Consider the following 18,738-nt stretch of genomic DNA (forward strand, 5'->3'; position numbering starts at 1 on the left):
GGGATAAAAACATTTTGATTATAAAATATTTAGATATTAATTCAATTTTAGAATGTGTTTTAGGATTCTATTTAAACATAAACCCATATGCATATAAGAAGCAAAAATCGAGACATAGTTTATAAGCATTTAGGTAATTTGCTGCTGTTAATAAATTTCATGTTTGCTGTGATGAATGTGATTTTCTGTCCATGCACTAAGAGCAGTATTTATGGTATTGATAGAAACAGCTTTATATTATACTTTAACCTTTTTATTATTTTTGTGCTACATTTAGTTATAGAAAAACAAATGTATATTTATAATGACCAATGCATCAGCAATTTTTACTTACAGGATATTACTTCAAATTTATGTATCTATCTCTGTTGAATTAGGATCAAAATTATAAAATATTTGGATAATTGAAAAAATGTAAAACTCACGCAACATGAGCTTCCTTAGATAAAAAGTATGATTAACATAAATAATTCATTTTTTGATTAGTTGTTCTCTCTCAAAAGTTAAAACTTAATATTTAATATTCTATTATACTTAGCATGACCTAATAAGATTTCATTTGTTATTTGCTGAATACCTATTAGATTGTCACAATTTTCTTTTTTAATAGTTCACTATCTGTTATTTTCTACTTTTGACATTTGTTTTCTATTTAAACTCTTCCTCGTATTATCAACAAACAATGCATTTTCATTAATTTGCTATTTTTTAACTATTTTATGAGGATTATGAGTTCAAATTTCTTTAATGTGCACAATCTTGCTGATAGAAAACCTTTTTCGACTTGCATGCAGAAGAAAGAAAGTTATAATTGATCATAGAGATTAATCATTTGTCTAAATAATGTTTGGAGAGTTACTATTATTTTAACACATTGACTAGTTTAAACTAGCTTTCCATAAGTAAAGAAAAGGTGCTAAATTTTTTATACTCCTTTTCTTCATGGTTTATATTTATTTATGTTTAGAAAATCAAAACTAATGTAAAATTCTTTTACTTTTTTTTATGTCTTCATAATTTAACTTTTTTTAATTAAAATTTTCATTTCAAATCATTCTTGTATTTTTATTTTTAATTTGTTTGACCGTTCACATAAATTATTTTCGTTGTTTTAGGGATGGACTATTTTCGTGGTGATAACTGGCGAGTCCATCCTGATTGGTAAGTATCGAGATTCAAACTAAAATTAACTTGCTAATACTATTTATTCATTTATTATTATTACTTTCTCTCTGTTTATTAAGTCATTGTGAATAAACTTACCAAAGGCATGTATCCCTTAAAATTTTTAGAAATATTTTTTGAAATTCTTCATGCATTGATAATGAATGCATTAACTCTGCCCATGAATCTTTTTTAAGGATACAAAAATATTTTTAATTTTAGTCATATACTATATCTTTGTTTATAAATTTGTGCATTTTGAAGAAAAATTCAATTGATAATTAGATGTTCTTAATTTCTTTGAAAATTACAATAGACTGAGCTCTAATTATTTCAGTTTTATTGAACAATTTTCATTTTTAATAATGTTTTAATTCAATAGTTTTAAGCAATCAACTTTTAGGCTAAAGTGTTTTAGTTAAATTTAAAAAACTAAAAGGGTGATAGGTAGCTAATGCACAGCTCTATACTTTGCAAAAGTTTTTATTAATTAACAAAGGGTTTGCAAACCCTGCTCACCATTGTTCTTCAACCCATGCAGGGCCTGTGCTAAGTATTTGCCACCTCGCCAAATGCGATAAAATCGTGAATTTGATGAATTAAATTGTGTTTTGCCAAATTATTTTTTCCACTGGAAAGAAAAATTTATCTTTAACTCGACCCTCAAAATGAATTTTTCTAAACAAATCAATATTTTTATTCAATTGCGGTAATTTTCAGGGATGCGCATGCGCAACATAACCAATTAGAATTGGGTCCAAATAATATAAGCTTAAAACAAATTACCGTAAAATAATTTTCTGTGAGAAAAAAAAATGAATCATGAAAATTTAAGATTTGCATTTGGCAAAGACTTTGAAAAATTGGCAAATACTTAAGATATTTGGTTAATTTACTGGCTAATAATTTGAAATCTTTATCGCAGGCCCTGCCATGGAATAATTTTCTCTGTTAATTCTTTTGAATCATCTCACAAACAACTTGTTTAGCTTGCTGACTAGATAATGAAGCATAATAGTATATTATTCTTATTCATGCAGTATTTCAAAGACTATACTCTGGCTGCAAATGTATGCTTGAAAAAAGTTATTTCCTTCCTTTATACAAACATTCTGAATTGAATTTATCAAGTAGTAATAAAAAACTATTGTTGTAGTTTTTTTTAATAACTTAAATTATTTACTAATAGTTATTATAAATATTATAGTTATTATGATCAGTTACAAATAATATCATACTGATGTCCGTCACTTAAAACTAACACTTATTGGACATCAGATATTAAAATTCATCTCAATATGATAAAAATGTATACATTTGTGTTTGTATAATTTAAAATTAACAATTCGGCACTGGCAACTTATGCTGACTTGCCATTTTTTATTTATTTTGGGAATGACACACTTTAAATTTTTAAAAATTCTACATTTCCACTTAACAAAGGCATAAAACTTTTCTTTCATGTGTGTTTAATTTTGTTTAACTTGGATATCCAAAATATAAGTTTGTAAATGACTAGTGCAAGTCATGGAAATGTTTTGCATTTACTTCTGTCTTTCTTGCATATTTCAATCATCTGTATTTTACTGGTTTCTTAACTGAATGAAAAGGAAGATAATTCCACACATTTAGGCCTAAATAATTTATTCAGAAATTTTCATTTATGTCACAATAAATAGTGGCAAAATCTGAATTATTCTATTTTTTTTTCTTCCTGATCCTCAAATTTCATTAAGTCATTGCTATTTAACTTAGTGCTCGCGATCAGGAATTATTCGTGTTTCGTTTCTTGATGCAATTGAGGCATTGTTGTGGCCAACAGAAAGAAACGAATCCATCCCTTTTTTTAGGGTTATGTTAGCCTTTTATGCGTACAAAGTATTCATTTAGAGATGTATATTTATTCCAATTCTGTATTTTTTACACTTAATTTTCTACTGTTTACCATTTTTTCATTATGTAATACATTTTTGTTAATTTCTGTTTATATTAGGGTATATTGTGAAAAACCCCAAAAAGAGGATGATGGTTATACATCTGCTGAAGACAGTATTAGAAGGTTTTTAACTGACTCTCTTGCTAATCAAAATTTTAGATGGAGAACAAGCAGCACCCGTCCCCCAATATTTGACAAACCAATATGTGAGTGTATAAATGTTTCAATGTTTATTTGATTTCGTAGGTATTAAATAATTATTTGTTTGAATAAAACAATTTGCTTTAACTAAAAACTTTTATAAATTTTTAGTTTCTTTGCAATTAAATCTTTATGTATCAATATAACATTGAAAATTTCTCTTTTCAAACCCATTCTTATTTTATATTTATTTGATTTTGTAGATATTAAATAATTATTTGTTTTAATAAAACTATTTGCTTTAACTAAAAACTTTTATAAATTTTTAGTTTCTTTGCCATTAAATCTTTATGTATCAATGTAACATTGAAAATTTCTCGTTTTGAACCCATTCTTATTTTATATTTATTTAATTTTGTAGATATTAAATAATTATTTGTTTTAATAAAACAATTTGTTTTAACTAAAAACTTGTATAAATTTTAAGTTTCTTTGCCATTAAATCTTTATGTATCAATATAACAATTGATACATAATATTGATTTATTTGAGAAATAAGCACTTAGTTACGTAATACAGTTTAACAGTTGTAAAATTTCTCTTTGTTAACCAATTCTAAAACCATAAAAAATGAGGTCACTTTCAAGTAAGAAACCTGTAGTATTTGGAAGAACATTTGTTTTCTATATTGCATAATAGCTCATAACAAGACATAAAAACAAAATCAAGAACATACTAATGTCTTGAGGACAGACATTTATATAATTTAAATAATCACTTCAAGAAAATTAAGACATAATTAATTCAACTGGATAACTGGTTCTTAAACGGGTTAAATTTAAAAAACACTAGCTTAGTAAAGTTATTTGTAGAATCAATAAAAATCAAAGTTTTGAAGAAAAAAATGTCTGGTTTATAAAGTTATTGCAAATGTTACATTTTTAAATTTATATCTTTAAAATTAACTATTATACCTGCATTGATTGTTGAAACGATGGATGGATGAATATATTTTTTTCTGATTGGAAGATATAGCAAAAACAATTATTTAATATTAAATTTAAAATTATGGAACACTAGAGCTCTGTTTATTCCTGTTGAGCTCATACTATATTTTAATTAAAAAACTTAAATAAAGTTTGTTATTTATTTTTTGTTTAATTTTTTCATATTAATAAAAATTCTAAATTCTTTGCTTTGTAGCTGCAGTTAAATGATTGAAATTGTGAAAATTTCTGATCTACAACACATATAAATATATTTTGAAATAAAAAACGGTTTTTGAATTATTTAAAGGAACATTTTGCTAGTTGCACCCCCTGAGAAAAATTTCTGTTGATGCCCTTAACTCCTAGGTGACTTTCACTAACTACTGATTGGAAGCAAACATATTACATTTATTAATATTACTTTTAACTATCTTCAAATTTATCTATATTATTATGACCTTGCCAAAAAAGCAAACCTACTGCTTTTATTCTTTGTTTTGGAACTGAAAAATATTTATTTCTGTTATGGTTAGCCTATAAAAATTGAAATCATTAAATTTTTCCTTCTTCGTTTTAGGTGAAAAAGATTTAATACAAAGTCTGGTGTTTGATGCTAAAGCAACTTCTGTTGAATGTGAAAAAATAACATTAATGGATGAGTAAGCAATAATTTTTTCATATTATTGATAAATCATAAGAATGAAACATCCAGTTTTATTACATTATATTCTTCATGAAGAAACAATTATAATAATTGATAAAGAATTTAACGATTATTCTTTTATCAGCTTCCTTCAACATTTTTAATTTTTGTTTGAAACGTATGATGTTTACATTGGTTACAAGCAGCCATTTTCGTTAAATAACATGCCTCCAAAGAAATACTTAGCAAAAATAAAATTAAGAAGAATGTTATAAATACTATGTGTTTTTATTCCAAAATAAGCCACTTAATCACATTGCAAAAGAGTAAATGCCACCTTCAAATGAAAAAAAACAAGATTCATGAATTAATTGAACGTTTGTACAGAAATTTATAAATGTTATGAATGCATACAGGTGTGACTCCGATTTTCATATAGGAACACAATATACGCTTCAAAATCTCTATAATGAAAAGTGATCAATATTTCACCCTCTTTTTGACTATAAAGTAGGCCTGACTACGTAGGGTAAGAATAAAGTGTCCTTTTTTTTATTTATAAAGATTTATTGGCATAAAACTATTATAATATAGCATCAAACTAAATATTAGCTTGAATTATTTCCTGGAGAGAATGTTTACTTAAAAAGCACATAATAATATTCAACCTCTGTTTTTGAAGTAATTTTCTTAGAATTAAGCAAAAAGATAAAATTTCAGGTGCTATATTGAAATGAACAGTTCAGTTCGGGCTCTCTGATGGACATTACAATAACACTACGTCTATGGAATCGAAAAGCTTGTGATACTTCATATATTGGTCGTTAAAATGGAAGGGTTGTAGTAATAGAAAGAGTTGTGCTAACGAGCGTTAATTGTCTTAATTTCTACTAGTCAGCAAAACTAAGAAAGTTGAATGCTAGTTCTGAGCACTAACATATTTTTACAAAATTTTAAGCAAACTTCTTGTCTTGGTATTATTTTCAGTAAATAAACTTCTTGATTTGGATTATTTTATGCTATCTAATTTTTTTATTTCTGTTACTTCACGTAATTTTTCATTTTTCTCTTTTACTAGCTGTATTCCAATGAAGTAGTTTTGTTTGTCAAACATTATGTTTGAAATAATTTTGCAAAATTTTATTATTCTCTTATCAATAAGCTCTTTAAAGAAATAAAAAAATGAAAACTGAAATCTGTAAAATACTTTTTTAAAAATGTTAATCAAATCTGTGGTCATTATGCCTGATTACAGGGTTGCCACAGGCGACCAAAATGCAACTATTTGCAACATTTTTTGGCATGAAGCGACTATGGCAACTTTTTTTGCCTGAAAAGGCTAAAAAAAGCAACTATTTTCAAGAAAAGGAAACTGTTGGGTCTCTTTTCTGTACTCCTAGAGATGTTTTTTTTCAAGCATAAATTGGTGAAAAAAAATAAAAATGAATAAAAAATAAAAAATGTTGAATTGCAAATTTGAGTCTTCACTTTTTAATTCGTTCAATCTGCACAAATTCCATTGTAAGTCTATTTCATATCTCGATCACCTTTTCAATGATTATCACTAAAAAATTCTGCATGATTTTTTTTATTATTTATTTTTTTTTTTGAAAAAAAAGAAATTTTAACGGTATTACAATGCATGAATTTCGAATTTTAGTAATCACTTTATATATATATATATATATATATATATATATATATATATATATATATATATATATATATATATATATATATATATATATATATATATAAACATTTATATGAAAATTATCATATTTGCCACCAACTTGACTGAAGGGATGATGGTATATGACAATTAAGTCATTAACAAAATTTTAGTCATATTCTTGATGAATTTTTGTTCTTATTAGGCCCTAGTTTTTGGCTACTACCTAGTTTTTCCTAGTTTTTGGCTACTATTTTCATGCTTTAGGCTACTAAAAGCAACTATTTTGTTCATTTTTTTCTGTGGCAACCCTGGGTATGTTTTCAGCCTTGAATTCCCAAAATAGAATACCTCTATGCTTACTCTTTAACAAAGACATTTTATGAAACCGAAAGAGTTTTAATTCTTTTATTAATACAAAAGTATTTATAATTTTTGTATTACATATATATATATATATTCATTCTTGAATTTCCTCTTTTTTACTTTCCAACTGCTCTCATCCCTGATTCTTAAAATATCAAACAATTTTAAAAAGTTAACATTTTATAAGTTCTATCTTTATTCTCTACTATCATTATTTAAATAAGGATTTTTGATATCATTTTTTTAAAATAAATTGATAATTTACTTATGAGCTCATTGTTATAAAAAAATTTGTAAATTGAATATTTCACATACATTCTTTCTTTTAAACTAAGTCATTTATATGTGATGTTGTAAATATTTTCAAATTTCGTTTAACAACAAGTGTTTATTTCTAAACACAGATAAATATTAAAAGTAATATTTATTGCATTTCTAAATTTTTAGTATATCATGAGTTTTGTTAGTATATCATAGGTATCACAAGTTTTTCATATCATCTTTGAATTATATCACTTATTTTTTTTAAAAAAGAAATGAGTCTGTGTTCTTAAGCTTTATGATTAGTTTTTTTTTTAATTTTTTATTACCTACTACTTGTTAGTTTCTAAAATTATTTTCATAATTTGTTTTACAATGAGAAGTTTCATATTCTGTATTTTGTGAATTTGCTGTTTATTTATACGTGAAGTTCTATCTTTATTCTCTACTATCATTATTTAAATAAAAATTTTTGATATCATTTTTTTTAAATAAATTGATAATTTACTTATGAGCTCATTGTTATAAAAAAATTTGTAAATTGAATATTTCACATACATTCTTTCTTTTAAACTAAGTCATTTATATATGATGTTGTAAATATTTTCAAATTTCGTTTAAGAACAAGTGTTTATTTCTAAACACAGATAAATATTAAAAGTAATATTTATTGCATTTCTAAATTTTTAGTATATCATGAGTTTTGTTAGTATATCATAGGTATCACAAGTTTTTCATATCATCTTTGAATTATATCACTTATTTTTTTTTAAAAAGAAATGAGTCTGTGTTCTTAAGCTTTATGATTAGTTTTTTTTTTTTTAATTTTTTATTACCTACTACTTGTTAGTTTCTAAAATTATTTTCATAATTTGTTTTTCAATGAGAAGTTTCATATTCTGTATTTTGTGAATTTGCTGTTTATTTATACGTGAAGAAGATGGTGTTTTGGCTAAAGTTTTCAGTTTTTCACCTGCCTAATATTATACCCAACTACAATTTTTGTGTTGATGAATTTTTTTAACAAAATATAATTATAATTTAAATGTAAGTATAATTTTTAAAGATAAGTTTTAATTAAGGAAATAATTACTTTAAACCTCAGTGATTTTAAAACAATATTTAAATTGCAATTTTTATTCTGATCATATGATTAATTTTTTATGATTGGCCATGAGAAACATAAAGAAAATATCAGGTGTTGAAATTGAAGGAGAAGAAATTTATGTTAGGAAATTTGTTAATAAAGACTTTTTAAACTATGATCTAAATTAGCTTTCAAATTTATTTTTGATGTATCTAGAGAAAAAATTCTATACTTTGAAGGGAAATTTATTTCAAAAAACAGTAATTATTTTGACACATCAGTTCACTGAGTTCACTTCATTGCTCACTGAGATCTGTATTATTTATTATAATGAATTCATGAATTAAGTATAAATAATTACCCTATTTTTATTCAATATATGATTTAAAACTATCCATTTTTTTTGTATATGTTTTACACAATGAATGTAAATGTTTAGTATTATTTTAGTATTAAATGAGAAAACAAGATAACAAAGAGTATTATGAAAATATTTCTAAATTTAATATACTTCTATTTTTTATGAGATAATAGCAAAGTTGATATTTCCAAAAGAAATTTTCATTTATGTAAAAAAAAAACTTTGGGGGGGAATTTTTTCAGAAAAAAAAACATTATTTGACGAAATTTTTTAAATGCTTTGTGTGTATTTTTAATAAGTTATTTGTCTTAATTAAGGACAATTGCTTGTTACCTAATCTTTCCCCCGCTGGGTCAATATTATTTTTGAGCTATTTTTTTAAAATTAAATTGGATTTTTTTTTGTTCAGAATTTGTTTTTATTATTGTAATTTTTTTATTTAAAAATGTTTAGCAAAAATCTGCATTACTCACAAAAAGAAATCTTATGGGTAACTTCTGTGTCTAGAGCAGCCATTTTTACTAAATATTCGAATTGCACTTTTAATCTCTAGAATGCAATTGTTATATATATATATATATATATATATATATATATATATATATATTAGGGCGTATCGGAAAAAATCGAAATTTCTTAGATCTTTTTGCGGTAGTGCGGAAAAGATGTGAATTCCTATTATTAAAAAATGAGCAGAATCTTAAAACTCTGAGTTGATATCTTCTGTTGCCTCAGTGAGTCTAAAGTTCCAAAAATTGGACTAAAAATGATTACAATACAAAAATCAATACGTAATCACAGATTTCTTTGATTGGTTTGAGGTAGCAACTAAAAGTTACAATATTTTAAAAACAACAGCTGTAAAAAATTTTAGAAGTACAGATTAATATCTTCTGCCGCCTCATCGGCATCCAATTTAGGAAATTTCGACGCATTTTGGTACTTTTCTGTATAACTGTTTACTGCTTGTACAATGCACAATCGAGACAGACTGGAGACTGCCAAAAAAAGTAGAACAACCCTATTTTGAACCCAAAAAACAAATCGGAGCGACCAGTAAATCACGTGACTACTCTCCTTCTTCTGACTAATTGCAGTAGGCCGGCGCCACAAACATCTGCGAGTCACCACTGGTTTTAACTTGCTTAAAGCAGTATCCGTTCAATTAGTTTACAGTCTTTACATTTGTACTGCAGTCGTTTTTTGAGGAATTTCTCTTCTGGTTTTGCGTATTTCGTCGCAATTTTCTAATAAGAGATATTGGTAAATATTAGAAATGCCAAAATCATCACAGTCAAAATTTTCAAAACGGCAAACGTTGCAATGCCCTAGTTTTGGAACACCAAAAGATTTTTTAAGAATGCTGCCAACGCATGAGGACATGATACGATGTTGCGCTCACGAGAGATGGCGTATTGGTTGCGAAACTGGTGGAAATAAAGAACCACGTTTTTCAGTTATTGCGGAAACTGTGGCTTTGAAGATTGAAAATTTATACGTCGAAGCATCCATTCCTTCAGTTTCACATAAACGTGTTTGTGGCATGATACAAGTATACCATGGAAAATATCGATCGATAATGAAAAATATAAAACATGTGGAAAAAAGTGCGACTGCTCTGAAAAATGTTTAGAACTTTAAAATGGAAGCAAAAAAACTATTTGACATATCTGCCTGTAAATGCGCGATTTTTAAGAAGTGTGTCTGCCCGAAAGAAAGCAAAGTTCCTGCAAATGAGCAGATGTTCCTCATTGACCAAAGAACGGAAAGAAAAATGTTTACGGAAGTGTTGATGCTCCAGAATCAAAACGACTCCAGAAACTTCAAATGCAAAAGGAACAGGATACAATCAGGATAAAATCTGCAAAACACGCGTCTCTTGCTTCTGCGTCAAGCTATTCAGTACAGAATGAAAAGAAAAATGAAATAGAATATGCGATAGAGATAACGGCGGAGGAAGACAAGATGGGCACCAAACACGCGTCTTACATTGTGTCTCTTAAGCAGCCCACAAGGAGTAATCAAATGCGTTTAAAACTGGATAACACAGTTCTTGTCAGTCAAAGATATGGTGTATCCAACAGAGCCACAGCTGCTATAGCATCTAGTGTTATGAAAGATTTGGGTTTAATATCGGAATCAGATACCAGCCTCGTTACATACCAAAATAAAATATGGTGGGAAAAATCGAGAATTTACAAAGAAATTGTCTCAAAATCAAATGAAAATCGTTCCACTATATATGGCCTTTATTTTGATGGACGACATGACAAAACTTGAACATCAGAAACACACGAGGGTAAGCAGTTCCAAAGAACAATTGTAGAAGCTCATTACTGTATTCTATCGGAGCCTGATTCTACGTGGATGGGACATGTTACGCCTGTAAGTGGATCTAGTCTTCATATATCTAATAGCATTTACGAATATGTAACAGGTGATTTATTGGATGATTTTAGTAATCTTTTTGTTCTCGGGTGTGACGGCACTGTAGTGAACACAGGATTGTTTAATGGTGTAATTCGCAGGCTTGAATTGAAACTTCAGAGACCAGTACAATGAATTATCTGCTTACTTCATTTCAATGAGTTGCCATTACGACACCTATTTGAGTCGATTGACGGCAAGTCATCTGGCCCCACATCTAACACCGGAGACATTGGACGGAACCTCAAAGGATGCGAAAAGCTTTCAATCGTTGCTTTTAATAGCATTGAATGCGAGATGCCAGATATTGATCCCACCACGCTCAGTTCAGATCAGAAATACTTATTAAACATTTGCACCGCCATTAGTTCTGGCGTTTGTAGTTCTAATCTAGCTAACCGGGAACCAGGAACATTGAATTTGGCTCGTTGGCTAACATCTGCTAATCGAATACTGAGGTTATATATATCTACATTAGACCCATCAAACGAGTTGCTAACTTTAGTTGTATTCATTCTAAGAGTCTACGCACCCTCATGGTTCCGAATAAAGATTCATCATTCCATAAAAGACGGTACAAGACACCTGTGGCATTTCATCAATTCCTCTCGCTACTTGCCTAAAAAGTATCGTGACGTAATCAAACCAATTATTTCTCGCAACGCTTACTTTGCAGCTCCAGAAAACATGCTTTTGGCCATGTTAACGGATGAGGGGTGCCATATTAGGACCCTTGCAGCTCGGCGGATTATTAAGGCAAGGGAAGTTAGCCCAGAAGGAAATTGTGTTCGCAAATTTGTTATTCCGGCTCTTAACTTTGAAGCAGCAGACTATGTAGATCTCATTGACTGGCAAGCTTGTTATGTGACATCGCCTCCCGTTCTCAGAGAGATCAGTTCTCAAGAACTTCTGAAGATGCTAAGGGACGGCAAGCCAATGGACTGCTGGGAATTTATTAAATTTCCTTCACACACACAAGCAGTGGAGCGGATTGTGAAGCTAGTTACTGCAGCTTCTGGAAAAACAGTTGGGCCGCTGCACAGAGATAGATTTATTAGAGCGACACTAGAATCCAGAAAAGATATGTCAAGATTTGAGACAAAAAATGATTACAAACAGTAATGCTTTTGTCATTTGTATGTTTAAGAGGTAAAATAAAGTCTCTCTTTCTATTTAAATGAGGTAAGTGTGAAGTTTATTTACTTAAAATTTTGCCTTCATTTTCCAAAATTTTGTCGCGATGAGGCGGCAGACGATATTAAAATATAATTCTAAAATTTTTTATGGTCGTATTTGTCATAGAATAGCAACTTGTAAACACTACCCCAAACCGATAAACGAAATAAGGATTTGTTTATTATTATTTTTTATTTTAATGATTTTTAGTCCAATTTTCGGCCCACTGAGGCTACAGAAGATATTGACCCAGAGTTTTGATATTCCGCACAATTTTTAATGATGGGTTTTCACATCTTTTCCGCACTACCGCGAAAAGATCTAGGAAATTTCGATTTTTTTCGATACGCTCTAATATATATATATATATATATATATATATATATATATATATATATATATATATATATATATGTATATATATGTGTATATACAGTCAATTCGCTATAACTCGAAGTACGATAACTCGAATATTACTATAACTCGATTTTTTTATGAGGTCCCGACCTTTTTATCTTCAATTTCATGTCAATTATTCTCGATTACTCGAATTTTACTCCCTTTAACTCGATTTTTTTTTTTTTTTTTTTTTTTGGATCTTTTAAAGCAAGAAAAAAAACCTAGGAGCTGATATCTTGCCCCCTCCTTTGCAACACACACAATGTCTTTCACACTATTCATGGAGAAGCTAAAGCTGTCCCTCTTGAAGTATGTAAACAGTGGTTAAATGAAACGTTACCAAATTTACTTCAAGGATACAGTTAAAATGATGTTTTCAATATGATGAAATGGGTTTATTTTTTAAATGTCTTCCAAATAAGACTGTGATGTTTAAGGATGAAAACTGCTCAGGAGGTAAAATGAGCAAGGAACGTTTGACTGTACTAGTTGAAAGAAATGCGTCTGGGACAGAGAAATTGCCCTTACTTGTTATCGGAAAATACCGAAATCCCCGATGTTTCTCTTGTGATACTCTTTATGTATAAATGCACAGCTCATAGTGATCTACCTAATTTGAAAGCAGTAAATTTGCAGTTTCTCCCGCCAAACACAACAGCAAAGTTGCAGATGATGGACCAGAGTATTATAAAGTGCTTCAAACAGTCTTATCGTAAATGGCTTGTCAGAAAAATAATCTTAAATATTGTAAGCATTTAGAGGATTTGTAATTAATAAGCATTAATTAAAAAATCCGACAATATTTTGAAAGTCCAAAACCGAAACTAACGGTAAGTCGAACTTCCGATATGTCGAAGTTTTTTGTCAGTCCTATCAGATTCGAGTTATAGCGAATTCACTGTATATGTGTATATATATGTATATATATATATATATATATGTATATATATGTATATATATGTATATATATGTATATATATGTATATATATGTATATATATATATATATGTATATATATATATATGTATATATATATATATATGTATATATATATATATGTATATATATATGTATATATATATATATGTATATATATGTATATATATGTATATATATATATATGTATATATATATATATATGTATATATATATATATGTATATATATATATATGTATATATATATGTATATATATATATATGTATATATATGTATATATATATATGTATATATATATATATATATATATATATATATGTATATATATATATATGTATATATATATATATATGTATATATATATATATGTATATATATATATATATATATGTATATATATATATATATGTATATATATATATATATATATATGTATATATATATATATGTATATATATATATATGTATATATATATATATGTATATATATATATATATATATATGTATTCAAAATGAAGATAAAACAAAGGAAAATAATAGACATATGAAAAAAAGAGGGGGGGGGGAATAATAATAGACATAGGAAGAAAAAAAGGGGGGAATAATAAAGAGAAAAAAAGTCATTCCCCCCCCCCTTTTTTTTTCTTCTTCTTATGTCTATTATTTTCCTTTGTTTTATCTTTATTTTGAACTTATCTAATGAGTTCTGTTTACTTGCAGCTTATGCACAATAAATGAAAGTTATTGTTTTTCTTAACTTTCTTTGTGTTTTCTTGTATTTATTTATTTTGTTGTGTATAAATATATATATATATATATATTATTGCTGATTCAATGTGTTAAACTGTTTTATTCATTACACTATAAAACTTAACATTATAATTTTATAACTTGTAATATTTCATTACAGCTATATATTGTTTCTTTTAGGAATTGGTGTATAATAGGAGGAATATTTTTCCAATGATAGTAAAATCTCGTGAACTTACTGAAAATATTCCTTGTGAAATCAAAACTATATTTTCTTATCGTGGAGATGCCAAAGGTATGTTTTTTTTAAGATAAATTCATTGCAGTTTTGAATATAAACAGTAAGGGCTAATAATGTATAGGTAGAATCCTTTTTATTTATTTATGATTATTTTTTTAATATATTTTACTTACTCAATTTGATTTTTAAAATTCATTTTAAATTGGGATTATTGGGAATTTCTGTTCTTATTAGGCATGTGTTTCTTCTGTTAATTTGCAGAATTCCACGATTCTCAAGATTATTGATTAACGGACTTTCGTAAATCAGTAATTTATATTTCAACAAAATTTTCTCGGAATTTCGCTAATCAAAAATTTAAATTTCCCCACTTACACAAAATCTCCTTAACATGAAATTTATACCTCCTTTACAAGCACCTTTTTTTTTCTTTTTGAGTACTTAATGAGATCCAAAAGAACTTTTTTTCAGCAGATTTGTTTGAGTTTGTATGCTTTATATCTGTTATAATTAACTCTTATAAAACTTTGTATCTGTAATAACTTCTTCGGTTAAAATTAATGAACCACGGAGGCGAAAAGAAAAATAATTAAGTTGACAGTCTTCAAAGTACCTAATTCTGAAATAGCAACATTTAAATTATTGTTCCCTAGAAAAAAAAATTGTGTTTTTTTTTTCATTCCTTTTAAACTTTGATTTTAAATGTGTAATAAATTCCGATTTGCAATAAAGGAATTATTTAATCAATATTATATATTTGCTCTCGTTTTTTAATTGGATACAATTACAGGGTGCGTAGCGTTTGTAAAAAGTACTTAAAGGTGCTTTTTTGGGGATTTCATTATTAAAAGCTTTTAAAGGTGCTTTTTCCAGCTGGTGTTTTTAAAAAGTGCTTATTTTTACGAATAATTTTTTTCCCCTTCAGTGATATCTGGTGGATCCCATGCATTTCATGAAAAATGGGGAGTTTGCTACGTAATCATTCACGCGGGCTTCATGTCGTACCCACGTTATGACTTACGCATGCGCGCACACTTGAAACCGAAACCCGAGTGCTCCAATTCGGATAGAGAATATCAGATCCTTATGAAATGTTTTTCTTTTTAATTTATTTTAATTTTGTTCTTGTTTATTTCATTTTACTTCTAACACTTTTTTTGACTTAGGGGGTAAGGGTACTTTTGTTCTGAGTTCAGGGTCAAGTTGAATTCACTCGGTGATGTGGGAAAGTACTGATTGTTTCGATTTAAGCCCGTTTCTTTTTGGGTTTTTTTTTTTAACGCTAAAACTGTTTATAAAAAGTTCTTGTTTTTCAATAATATCATTGATTGAATATGAATTTTTTGAGTGCTTGAAAATTTTTGTAAAGTTCTTGAAAAGTTTTTAAAAAGTGCTTATTTTTGATTCAAAGATTTGGCTATGCACCCTGAATTAGATTGAATTTTTCATATGATAACTGTAGATGGAGATTTCAACTCGCTGGATATCATTATAATACCTGATTTCGATGTCGATTCTACAGATTTTTTCTTTTGCAGTTACTGCTACTGATTTTCTCATGGTTTTTAAAATTCTAATATTATTATGACACGCAAAATTCAATTTATGTATTTATTATTATCGTTTCTTTTACAAGGACACTACCAAGTTTTAGTTGAGGTTTTTAAAGTTTTTGCTACTTAATATCGTCATGATTTTTTAAATCGTGATATTTTCATACAATATTATTAAGAAGCGAGAAATTCTAATCATGTATTTATTTGTGTAATTGATTTTTTGCAGACTTGATTTGTTTTTTTTTTTTTTTTTTTTTTTTTTTTTGCAGTTTTTGCTGTTGATTTTTACATGATATCTTAAAATACAGATATTACTATGATACAGAAAATTCAAATTGCGCAACTGAATATTAATAATCTGATACGATAATTCTACTGTTGTTTTTCTATCAATTTTTCAGCGGTTGTCACTGCTAAATTTTGAATATTTTTAAAATCTCAATATTTTTAGTATAGTATTATTAATTATAATATGTGAATCTTGAAACATACATTTGATTAACTTCTTTTTCACCTGCTCGATTTGTGCGATTTCGTAGTAAATACCTGAGGTTTTTATCATCAATCTTTTTTCAGTTATTGCTATAGATTTTACAAACTTTAATATCTTTTTTTCTTCTTTTTTTTAAAGCCACGCTTAGTTCAATTATGGAGGAATTTGTTTGTTTTAATGTTTCTTTTGTCTGTAAGTCTTTTATTTGTTTTTTATATACAAAAAGAAAAAAAAATAAGCACTAAAAGAAAAAAACATTGAAGAAATTTCAGGTAATTTCTTCTTTCAGGAATCATTTGTCTATCTTATAAATAAAAAAAATACACTAACATTTATCATGTCTGAGTTTGATACTTTGGTTCCTCAGTGAAAAATACAGTATTGTTATCAAGTACTAATTTCCATTCTTTGGAGTCTGGTGTGGGGCTCATTTTTTTTAAAGTTCTTATTCCTTAAAATCTTTCTTCATGCATTCTTTTTAATTTCTTCATTTTAAACATTAAGCATTTTTCCTCCTTGATTCTTATTCTTATTAATTTTTTAAGTACTGAAATTGTTTTATTCTTTATAATTTTCAAAAATATTTATGTGTAGTCTATTGTACTGTCACTTAGTTTTTGTGCATCGGTCATTTTGCCACAATAGGCCTATATTTTGCATTCGCTCTCATAACTCAACCTGATTGTGATAAAAAATAGTTTTTAAACTTAAATTAAAAACGTTGAATTATGAAGTGAAATTTTCCCTAAGAAATAATATATATGTATATAATAACAGGGCTACATCCGTGTTATTATTGTTGTATTCCTTTTTTAATAATGCAGTCATAAGCCATAATAAGTTATCAAAAGGTTTATTTAAAGGTAGGCTGGTGGCTATAACATTTCACATCCACTCTCCACAAGGGAGGGGGTGGACAAAACTCCGGATGATTCCGGCAGATGTTTATTGGAACACGTTATTCAGCAAGAGACATGCGAAAACCAACTCGCATTAAATACTTACAGATTTTGATGTAATTAGGTTCCATTCGTACATACATGCTAACTCTACGCATTATGGAAAATCATTTAATGCTTCCTAAAATGGAAGTGAAAGAGGGACAAGATTCTAAAAATAACTCCTCCTTTGAAATATAAATCTAATTATGATTCAATGGTATGTTTTCAGCCTTGAATTCCCAGAATAGAATATATATGTGTATAAAAAGCACTAGTTTTATCAGAGTTGAAAACTTGTTGCATCTTGAATCATTGTGTAACACTTAGCTGGCAAAATCAGTTTTAGATAAAATTTATTTAAAACTTCATCTTGTGAAATACTCATAAATCAAGTTTCTTGTAAAGTTTCAAAATTAATGACATTGCACTTTTTTAAAATGTTCTTACTTAACCAATTCAGTGTATTTTGTGTGTTTTTAGTTATTGTCTCTAATTTTTTTTTCGTAATTATATTTATCTAGGTATAGAGGGCACACCACTTGATGTTTAATATTACTACTCAGAAGTGTATACTAATTTGGTCGAGTCAGTGGTACTAATTTGGGTCGCATCAATCAAGTTGAAGATTGTTTCCGTTGAGTCATTTCTTGGTACGATTTTAAACGACTCTATTTTAAAATAATTTGAATTAAGTAATTATTAGTAATTAGCTTTATTTGCTATTGTGTGTATTTTTTATTTTCAAAAGCAAGATCATAGAATGACTCATCTTATTTCATTTGCGCTTTTATAAATAGCTTACATTCTTTTTTGTAGGCTTCCCTATTGCATAGACCTCTTCATTAAAATGTAAGATTTGAAAGTCCCATTTGCTATTTGATGCATGCAATGTTATTTTATTGCCCATTCTGTCAGAAAAATGACCTAGAATTTGAAATATTAACTAAAGAAAAAATGAAGGTGATAGAATTAGATGCTTTGCTACTGTTCTTAAGAAACTAGGTAATTTTTTAGTTTCAAAATTAGTTGGACATAATTAAACAAAAGTTCTGATAATATTGAAATACAACAGAAGGAAATTTTTTCTAAATGACTACCATATGTAGCAAAACCTGCTCAAGTTTAAGGACATTAATTTAGAAAAACTACTACTGTTGGATGATAGCTCGGGATAGATCTGAGACTTAGCATAAAAG

The 18,738-nt window shown here is 27.5% G+C and overlaps 1 pseudogene across 1 annotated transcript in view; it reads left to right on the top strand.

The window, feature by feature from the left end:
- Positions 1-18,192, top strand: part of LOC147808302 (voltage-dependent calcium channel subunit alpha-2/delta-4-like) — a 50,803-nt pseudogene extending 32,611 nt beyond the window's left edge. The window contains exons 20-24 of the transcript XR_015434963.1: positions 1,116-1,161; positions 3,158-3,306; positions 4,808-4,889; positions 14,492-14,606; positions 18,064-18,192. The product of XR_015434963.1 is annotated as a voltage-dependent calcium channel subunit alpha-2/delta-4-like (transcript). The remainder of the gene's footprint in view (positions 1-1,115; positions 1,162-3,157; positions 3,307-4,807; positions 4,890-14,491; positions 14,607-18,063) is intronic.
- The last annotated feature ends 546 nt before the right edge of the window (positions 18,193-18,738 follow it).

Source organism: Parasteatoda tepidariorum, chromosome 6 (genome assembly GCF_982258835.1).
Source record: "Parasteatoda tepidariorum strain Cologne lab strain chromosome 6, Ptep-v5.0, whole genome shotgun sequence".
Lineage (NCBI taxonomy): Eukaryota > Metazoa > Arthropoda > Arachnida > Araneae > Theridiidae > Parasteatoda > Parasteatoda tepidariorum.